Genomic DNA, 9,739 nt, shown 5'->3' on the forward strand with positions numbered 1-9,739 from the left:
GGTCTATAGCCTCAATTTGCTTTCGTCTGTAGACGGTCTATAGACTCTCTATAGACTACGGTCTATAGCTGCTTCAATTTCCTTTCGTCTATAGTCGGTCTATAGACTCTCTATAGACTACAGTCTACAAATACCTCAATTTCCTTTCGTCTATGCACTGTACACTATAGATAGTCTGCTGTCTATAGACCAGTCTATAACAATCCTAATTTTATCTAACAATGTTCGATACACTGACTTTCGACTAAGTATAGAACAATGTCAATTTATTTTTGCACTGCATGCTGCGGGGACCTGCATCTGGTGACCGCAACTATGTCGGGAGTCCTCCACCTCCTTCGCTATTACGGAAATTAAAAAAGTATTGCGTGAGGACATTACAACACCCACCTGTCTATTTTCAGGACCTTTGACAAGCTCCTTTTCGTTATATCGTGACGTATATTGTCAATACAATTAAATATTTAATGCTAACAAGTAAGCCACGGAAAGGCAGCCGTTCTTGAAGTAAGGGCGCCGCAAACTGTACTACATCGAATGAATACGCTGTCCCTTAAAGGAATCGCTCGACACAGTTCCATTCCATCTTTCGATCGTTACTGTCCAAGGCGCTGAAATCAGACACATTTCATCAACGCTTCTACATTTCTCTTTAAAACGTCCTGAAAATAAAGGGGGAAAGACGGGTGTGAGAATTCAAGGAAGCGCCCATCGCTTAGAAACACCTCAGAATAGTCTCAAAGAGCCTGGTCCTCTGTGCGATTAACATCTCCCATTTATACCTTTGCAGTTTGTATTCACGTGAATAAGTTCACCGACGCAACAATCAGAAAGGCAGTATTTTTTCGTTCCTACCCTTGCACCTGTTGCTTCGGAGCCGATGACACGCTGATGTCGAGCATATCAGTTTTCTAAACACGAACACACGCAAAAAAGACGTTATGCTATGCAACATTATAATTATTATTTGAGAATTGTACCACATACTATTCGGTGGGAGATGCGGCGCGTATACAGTCAAGCAGTTAGATTTCGGTTTGGTTTGGTTTGGTTTATGGGGTTTAACGTCCCAAAGCGACTAAGGCTATGAGAGACGCCGTAGTGGAGGGCTCCGGAAATTTCGACCACCTGGGGTTCTTTAACGTGCACTGACATCGCACAGTACACGGGCCTCTAGAATTTCTCCTCCAAAGAAATTCTAGCCGCCGCGGCCGGGATCGAACCCGCGTCTTTTGGGTCAGCAGCCGAGCACCATAACCGCTGAGCCACCGCTTCTCTTTCGGTTCTCTTTTCACGAAACCAATAAGGTTTTTAGAGGGTATGCGAAGAATTTACGCTTATAAACCAGTTGCCTTCTGTGGTCTTAGATATCAGATCAAGCTGCACACGGCAAGATTGCGAGCGATAAAGATACGACCGTGAAATGGGTTTCTGTTTCACGTTTTACCGTTTTACCGCGAGACGGCGGAAAATCATTCGGGCTGCAAACAACCCTGTGCGTGGCTGTATCGGTGGCGTCAGCGTTTTTTTCGCGGATTACGTTTTCTTCAAAATCCAGCTGCATCGTCCGCTTACGGTAAGTCTATACGTTTATATTTTATTCATTTGGTCTCCTAAACCACTCTAAGCAGAGCTGTGTGTGCAGAACAGATTATGTGCGCAGTGACAAACGTCCTATCTTCGTTTCTGAGGCGGAAGCCATCGGGTTCTCGACTAATGCCGCTTGTCTCTGTGCCGCTGTCTTTACTAACGCGCGGAAAGGCAGTCTGTGCGATGCCCTTGATGATAAGCCGCTCCTCGCGAGCTGTCTACTAGAGTTTTCGTGTTTCAAGGTAGACGCGCGGCCAGAAATGTCGTTTAGCCTGTGAATGACGGCCGAAATGGAACTGTGCGGTAGTTAGCGCCGTGTGAGCTCAATTTACTTTGCACCTCCGAAAACGTACTTACATACACTCTCGTTCTGTGGTAGATTACATTTATTTTCTAATCTTTGTGTTATCGCCTGTCTGGACCTTGGAGTGCTGTTCTTTTTGAGGTGTGCATTTCCTTCCTACGTATGGACGCTCGCTCGGTGCGCGTCGTGGGCGCCGACGTTTCAGCAAAGGTGTCTTGTAACGCTACAGACTGGAGCGCGAGACGTTTGTCAAAGTTGTAGTTAAGCAGCGCTGAAGGAATGCTTTTAGTGTGATGGTATAAAATTCATTGCCCGCGCGATTGGCCGGCGTGCGAAGAACCCACGAGCTCCATGCCGTCTCCCCGTCGTTGCACACGTACGGATTCCTCCATGTCTGTCATCAGAGCCGTTGGCCGCCCCCGCTCGCCTGCGGGCACTTCATTTTGAAAGCTGGGTAAAGGTCGGCTCGACAAGAGGTGGCTTACATTTCTTTCCGAGTGGTTCGTTCATGAATCCCGCTCACGCGTGCACAGATTTCTCTAATACCATTTGCGCGAGAGGCAAAGTATGTGTTTCTGATTTCAGACTGCTAACTTACGAAAGCGCCGATGTAATTCGCCGCTTATTTGCGCCTAAAATTAAATTAAGCTCTCGTGTTATTATAGCTGCACCTGTTGAAAGCGTTAATTGTTTCATTTAAATACTTCCTACTTTGAGCGCGTTCAATGCTTTCGTTGATTTTTCTAGCAGCGTTGGGTTAGGCTACCTCCATGCAAGAAACAAACCTCTTTACGGCGCTGTTGGGGCTGCACTTGAAGGAAAAATTAATTGAATTTCAGACGGTATTTTATCGTGACAGTAATTTGTTGTCTTAAACTCGCGACTGCTTTTGAAACGGCGCAGCTGCAGCCTCTGTGTGCAGTATGGGTTTTCTGAATAATGAGCGCGGCATGGAAGCGCTGCAACCCGCTTATTTCTAAAAGCACGCGCAGATGTATGAGTATGCTGTTCCGTCTTTGTGCTTCAAGTTATAGGCGCAAATCTGTGGTGAACTGGTCGCTTCTGCCTGCTGGTTTTGTATAGCTTGTGCCCGTTTGAGTATCGGCTTACGTACACCCGGCCAAATCTTTAACTGGCTCTGGTGTTGCATCGATAAATGAACCTTGTAAAAAAGGTGCCTTTTGGCTACACTGCTGGCATATTCATGTTGTAATTTGACACGTGAGATGGCATTTCATAGTTTCTTTTTGTTAATATAACGTTTGAGTGGAGTACTTGCGTGTTTCGATCAAAGTTATCAGAAATATTCATCGTCTGCTGCTACGAACAGCCGAAACAAGCGGAATACGCACCAATGGTTCTGGTGGCGCATTTGCACTTACTCTAGGTAAACGACTTGTCCGCCATGAAAGGAGTGGTAGTTTACCCAGAGGATGAGGCCATATGGACCAGATTCATTGCTGCGTCTGCCGCTTGTTTCAGCTGTTGTAGTGGCAGACGAATATTTCTGATAACGTCGATCTAAACACGCAAGTGCTGCACTCAAACATTATATGGACAAAAAGGAACCACGAAATGACATTTCACTCGTCAAATTACAGCATGAATATGCCAGCAGTGTAGCTAAAAGGCACCTTTTTTACAAGGTGCATTTAGCGATGCAACACCAGAGCCAGTTAAAAATTTGGCCGGGTATACCAGGCTTCACGCAGGGTATTTTGAAGCGCTTCTTCTATAGCGGTTATAAGAATAAATGCTGGTCAAATGTTTAGGGGAATCCCCCAAGGTGGAGTAGATTTCTAATAAGGGAGTAATTACTCATTGGCATCCACCCAAGCGCAGCCATACGGCTACAAAGGAAAGCTATACAGCTTTCTCAGAAACTTCGTAGTTAAAGAAAAATTCGTCCTGGTCCGGGGTTCGAACCCGGAACCACCGCCACACCGGAGCAGTCGCTCTACCAATTGAGCTAACCGGGACGGCAAGCTTATGGTAGGGCGAGAGCGAATTGATCAGTAACTCGAAGTGGGAAGAGTGTTGGTCAAATGTTTAGGGGAATCCCCCAAGGTGGAGTAGATTTCTAATAAGGGAGTAATTACTCATTGGCATCCACCCAAGCGCAGCCATACGGCTACAAAGGAAAGCTATACAGCTTTCTCAGAAACTTCGTAGTTAAAGAAAAATTCGTCCTGGTCCGGGGTTCGAACCCGGAACCACCGCCACACCGGAGCAGTCGCTCTACCAATTGAGCTAACCGGGACGGCACCTTGGGGGATTCCCCTAAACATTTGACCAACACTCTTCCCACTTCGAGTTACTGATCAATTCGCTCTCGCCCTACCATAAGCTTGCCGTCCCGGTTAGCTCAATTGGTAGAGCGACTGCTCCGGTGTGGCGGTGGTTCCGGGTTCGAACCCCGGACCAGGACGAATTTTTCTTTAACTACGAAGTTTCTGAGAAAGCTGTATAGCTTTCCTTTGTAGCCGTATGGCTGCGCTTGGGTGGATGCCAATGAGTAATTACTCCCTTATTAGAAATCTACTCCACCTTCGGGGATTCCCCTAAACATTTGACCAACACTCTTCCCACTTCGAGTTACTGATCAATTCGCTCTCGCCCTACCATAAGCTTGCCGTCCCGGTTAGCTCAATTGGTAGAGCGACTGCTCCGGTGTGGCGGTGGTTCCGGGTTCGAACCCCGGACCAGGACGAATTTTTCTTTAACTACGAAGTTTCTGAGAAAGCTGTATAGCTTTCCTTTGTAGCCGTATGGCTGCGCTTGGGTGGATGCCAATGAGTAATTACTCCCTTATTAGAAATCTACTCCACCTTGGGGGATTCCCCTAAACATTTGACCAACACTCTTCCCACTTCGAGTTACTGATCAATTCGCTCTCGCCCTACCATAAGCTTGCCGTCCCGGTTAGCTCAATTGGTAGAGCGACTGCTCCGGTGTGGCGGTGGTTCCGGGTTCGAACCCCGGACCAGGACGAACTTTTCTTTAACTACGAAGTTTCTGAGAAAGCTGTATAGCTTTCCTTTGTAGCCGTATGGCTGCGCTTGGGTGGATGCCAATGAGTAATTACTCCCTTATTAAGAATAAATGCTGCAATATTCTTCTTTTTGGATCCATGTGTAAGGTGCGCTGAATCTGCATATTATGGAGGTGGCATTCTTAACACCTCCTTGCGAGTCAATGCAGATATGTGGCACAATTGTTCAATGTCTTCTGTTACAAATAATGTAAAAGGATTGCCATACAGAAATCAGTATCAGTACTGGATTCAGAGTAGAGTACTCCAGGGATCGATTACGGGTCTTTGTTACAATGTTTTATGAAGACACTTATAATCTGTCGTGTATTTACTGAAATGATTGCGCCGGCGTGATAGCTCAGTGGCTATCATGTTCGTCTGGCGACCTGAAAGATGCAGGTTCGATTCCGGCCTATGCGGTCGCATTTTAATAGAGGCAAAATGCTAAAGGCCTGTGTACTCTGCAGAGTTGGCCGAAATTATTCCGCAGCCTTTCACTTCAGCGTCTTGTAGCCTGTGTCGCCTTGGGTCTTTGAACCCCATAAAACCAAACCAAAAGATCAAGATTGCCTTTCTAGAATGGCATAGCCAGGATATGCCTTTCATTGTAAAGCACATGAGTAGAGATGGTATGGGAATTTTTTTTTTCAGTTCCTCTGTTATTTTTTTCCTTCGTGCTGTACAGGTGAACATGCCCGGATGATTGACTGCAGACAACAGGCCGCAAGAATGCTTCTGAGGAAACTAGCGGGACTGTTACTTTCAACATTTATGTTATTGTGCATTCTTATGGTCCATGTATTGCATATTCCCGGCCTGGATAGCTTGGAAATAAAACTAAATTTGTAACTATATTGATTGTCATTTGTGAACTCTGGTGACTTTTTTCAGTGGTTGTAGACTGTCTATAGGCGGTTTATAGATAACGGTCTACTAATAGTTTAGTAGACAGAGGTCTATAGACTGTCTATAGACAAAAGTTACAGCACTGCCAGGCCACACACCTATGGAATGTCTATAGACAGTCTATAGACATATGTCTACTGGACCAGTAGACTTTTGTCTGTAGACTGTCTATAGACAGTAATCTACAGGAAGTCCATGGCCATAAGTCTATAGGTCGTCTATAGTCCGTCTATAGACAAGTGTCTATAGACGGTCTATAGACAACTCTATAGGAAATGTATGACCATAAGTCTATAGATCGTCTATAGACTGTCTATAGACATGTGTCTATAGACTTCCTATAGATCTATAGACTTTCAGTAGACATTTGTCTATAGACTGTCTATAGACAAAAGTCTACTAAAAGTGTATGGCCATAAATCTATAGACTGTCTATAGACCAGTCTAAAGGATTTGTCTATAGACAGTCTATAGACTTCATAGACTAAAGTCTATAGACAGTCTATGGACTTTCTATAGAAATTTTTATAAGGGACCTCATCCCCCTAACTAGTACGGTCCCTGTATTCTAAGAGTCTCCGTTAATCTCGAATCCTCCACTGCATTGTCTACAAGACGAAGTGCAACTTTGCGATGTTGAACACTACATACTACTGACACCTAAATGCCCACATCATGCGTGCCCGTTTCATTGCTACCCGCTGTGAGAAGAAGCACTGCGCTTATGAGAGACGGTACGTACGAATTCCCCTGCAGCTCCTCCGAAGCAAAGCGCCTTGAGACACGTGAAAAGCGTACCTGCAGCTCCGTTGCGCCAACTGCGCCCCAGTAGCAGGCTTCGTCTCGACGGCATGACATCAAGCGGCACCACCTCCTTTTCGAGACCGTAACAGCGGAGCACAGACAACGAAACTACCACACGCCGCTGCTCCCGTTCAGAGAGGAAAGCAACAAAGAGCATCGAGAGATATTGACCGACTTTCGCAGCACAAAGCGCCGACTCGCTGGCGCTACAGACGCACGTGCGGAGGCCACCGCAAGGGCGGGCCCCGTCCGACCTCGCCGATCCAGGCGCACACGGCCCCAGCCACCACTACACGGGCCCGTCGCTCGGGCCGGGCTGCCGATACAATCGCACAGCTGACGAACTGTCACGCGTACCGAGCGCAACAATGGGCCGTAAGGAGGCCCATATATCCCCGACAGCCCGACAGCGCGTACAGGCGCCAGCTTTAAAAGCTTTGTCCCCAACGAAGGCATGAAACTTTGCGTGAATGTTGCATTTGTTTGAATTTATTCTATATGTAATAGGCCACCCGATCCAGGCGATCACGCTGACGCTGAAACATACACTATACTCCACAATCACAATAAAACGCTAATCATAGCACATACATACATATATATACCTTCATTTTAGGAAAAAAAAAAAACGAGCAACCTCTTTCTTCACCGCTTGTATCTTTCGTGAAAATATCCTTTTCCGCCAGATGAGTGCTCGAAGCTAGGATTAGTTATAGGCGCGCATTTCAACTGGCCTTGTTCCATTACTACAACAGGAGCACGACGTCATTGTTTTCAGTCGTGCTTCATGAAGAAAGTCCCGCAACGCGTCCGTAGTTTCCTCTCGAACGACCGGGAGCACACGTGTGCCTTTCTACGATGCTTACGATAGTGTTTAACAATTAATGGACGTTAGCGTCAGTATGGTATAAAAGTCTATTTACTGGGATTTACTTCATCGATGCAATCTCCCCGCAGTGAGCGGCTCATCATCCGGCGATAACGGGGGTGATGCGGGGCTTCCCCTAGTTACGAAGGTCGAAAAATAATAGAACTGCAATAGTATCCTTATATTACTGCAGCCCTGTCATGTGGAAAGTACCGCGTCACACTTTGAGAGCCGCGGTCACACATGGTCCCGAATGTGTCATAAGTGCGCGTGTCACTGTCGTTGTCGCCGAGTGTTTCGTTGAGGGCATATGTTCCCCCACAATCCGTTTGCTATACCGAAGCCTTCGTCCCCAATTCTGACTGCCTGACGTCATCGCCGCGTGATATCAGAGACGAAAATCACTCAAAAGTGTTTTTTGCACTCTGGCAGTACGAAACAGCAGCAAAACGTAAGTAATCGACTGTCATTTTTATTCTATATTCACTTTTTTAGTTTTCGGAAAAGTCGTTCCACCAAGCCCTCCCGTCGAAGTATATCCGCGATTTTCTTTGAAACCGTATTCGCACACTGCGCTGATATAGTTTCTAGTTTTTTTGTTTGTTTTTTTACTCAGTGGGTGTATGTCCAGGTTCGCTATTTTTGGTTTTGTTGTCCTAAAGACGTAGGAGGCATGCGATGCAGTTTTCATTGTTTTTGGTTTGCGTGCTATTTCTCCCCTTGCCTGTATGTTAATTCTGTGTATCTCATTGTTTGCTATTTCAATTTTTTTGTTTTGTCCTAGAGACATTTTAGCTATGCGTTGTTGTTTCCTTCATTTTTCATTGCATCTGTTAATTATGTGTAACTCATTGATCGTTACATGTAATTCATGTAGTACGTGTGCGATGCTGTTACTTTTCTTGTTTTTTGCTTTGTGTACTTTACTGTGTAATTTGCCACCCCCCTGAGCAATGTAACGGGTGACGGGGCCACGTCAGGCAAAAAATGAATTGCCTTTTGTCCCGTCACCTCTGACAAATCGATGTCAAAATAAACTTCACTTCACTTCATATATAGCAACTTCTAAACGGGCTCGATCCAAAATTCAGTTTCGGTTTTTGAAGTTATGAAACCCAACGCCCTACACGTTTACGTACAATCAAAAGTTGCACGCTCCAAATAATGAGCCTTGCGAGATTATGACGTGTACCCATTTCCAGACGATCAATGACATCCGACAGGAGCAACACGACTGCCATCATTGCCGGACACACGGCGACAGAAACCCAAACCAACACGCGGAAAAAAAAAAAAACTACAGCGCATAAATTCGAATATGAATCGTATCTGAAGCTTGCATGTCAGGCGCCGTGATTACCAAAGGCGCTTTGGTTCTCCGAATACAATAAAAGGAATTTTGATGGAAGCGAAATTCTAGAGGCCCGTGCGCTGTGCGATGTCAGTGCACGTTAAAGAACCCCAGGTGGTCGAAATTTCCGGAGCCCTCCACTACGGCGTCTCTCATAGCCTCAGTCGCTCTGGGACGTTAAATCCCCCCAAACCCACAAAAGCTTGAATGCAGAAATTACGCAACCAAAAACTCGGTACCGAGCCACCAACGGAACAAAAAGCAGCCAACCTTCCGTGACAGACCCGTAAAACAATCCTCCATTAGAGAAAGCACGCAGATTTGACAGCAGGGTGATACGCTGAATTCAAGCACTAATAACCCATCAGACAGGCCAGTCTCCTGTGGCATGAAAGCGAATACACCCATCGAACGAAACAGAAACGGGTCACACATATACGACTGCGCCCTAATACACGTACTCGGCAACCATCCATCAAAGGAAGTTATCACGACACAGACAGGGGAGAAAGACAGAGAAAAACAGGCTAATACCCTCTCGCAGGCCACTCAGTCCTCCGTGCGCATAATAATAATAGGCGGCGTCGCGTAGTTCAACGCCCCGCCGCTTGTGTCGCCGTCGTTGCCGAATCAGGGACGCGACGTGGACGACGGGTATCGAGCCACGATTGACGGGGGGTGCGCTAGGCGTGGGATCCGCCAAGCCCCGGCGGCGACGAATAATGGGGACGCGCGACGGAGCGGAGGTCGCCGGCACATGTCGACATTCCGATTTCGACGGGACGCGCCAAGGACGAGAAACACGTCGTCTCGCGGCGCGCCGCCGAAGAGTACAGGGTGCTGACAGTCGCGACGCACCTGGCCCTCCTTGATGGACCTTTA

General features: G+C 46.6%; 1 long non-coding RNA gene across 1 annotated transcript; it reads left to right on the top strand.

Moving 5' to 3' along the window:
* Nucleotides 1–1,509: 1,509 nt before the first annotated feature.
* On the top strand, nt 1,510–5,777 carry LOC149359557 (uncharacterized). Its single transcript, XR_016288280.1, has 2 exons — nt 1,510–1,576; nt 5,614–5,777. It is a non-coding gene; the product is annotated as an uncharacterized LOC149359557 (long non-coding RNA).
* The last annotated feature ends 3,962 nt before the right edge of the window (nt 5,778–9,739 follow it).

The sequence above is a fragment of the Amblyomma mixtum genome, chromosome 2 (assembly GCF_055824585.1).
Source record: "Amblyomma mixtum isolate Tamu chromosome 2, ASM5582458v1, whole genome shotgun sequence".
In the NCBI taxonomy this organism is placed as follows: domain Eukaryota; kingdom Metazoa; phylum Arthropoda; class Arachnida; order Ixodida; family Ixodidae; genus Amblyomma; species Amblyomma mixtum.